This window comes from Micropterus dolomieu, linkage group LG12 (assembly GCF_021292245.1).
Source record: "Micropterus dolomieu isolate WLL.071019.BEF.003 ecotype Adirondacks linkage group LG12, ASM2129224v1, whole genome shotgun sequence".
NCBI lineage: Eukaryota > Metazoa > Chordata > Actinopteri > Centrarchiformes > Centrarchidae > Micropterus > Micropterus dolomieu.
The window spans coordinates 24,217,638-24,217,892 of record NC_060161.1 but is presented as its reverse complement, the minus strand read 5'-3'; positions in this window follow the sequence as shown (position 1 = coordinate 24,217,892).

The window sequence follows — 255 nt, the reverse complement described above, 5'->3', positions numbered from 1 at the left end:
TTACTTTTTACATTTTTGAAGGTAAGAGGAGAACATCAACACTGTAGGAAAAAATCTTTGTCGTTCTTACTCCAAACACATGTCTCGCCTGAGCTTATCATATTATTTGTTCTGGTGAAGCATCAGAATCTACGGAGCTCCTGAGGGGACATGGGCAAAAACAAAAGACAAAGTAAAGTAGCCTCTTTCTGTCTCCCTCTCTCTTTATGAGTTTCTCCATCAGCAGTACGTTTCATAAAGTCGCTGCGTTTAATT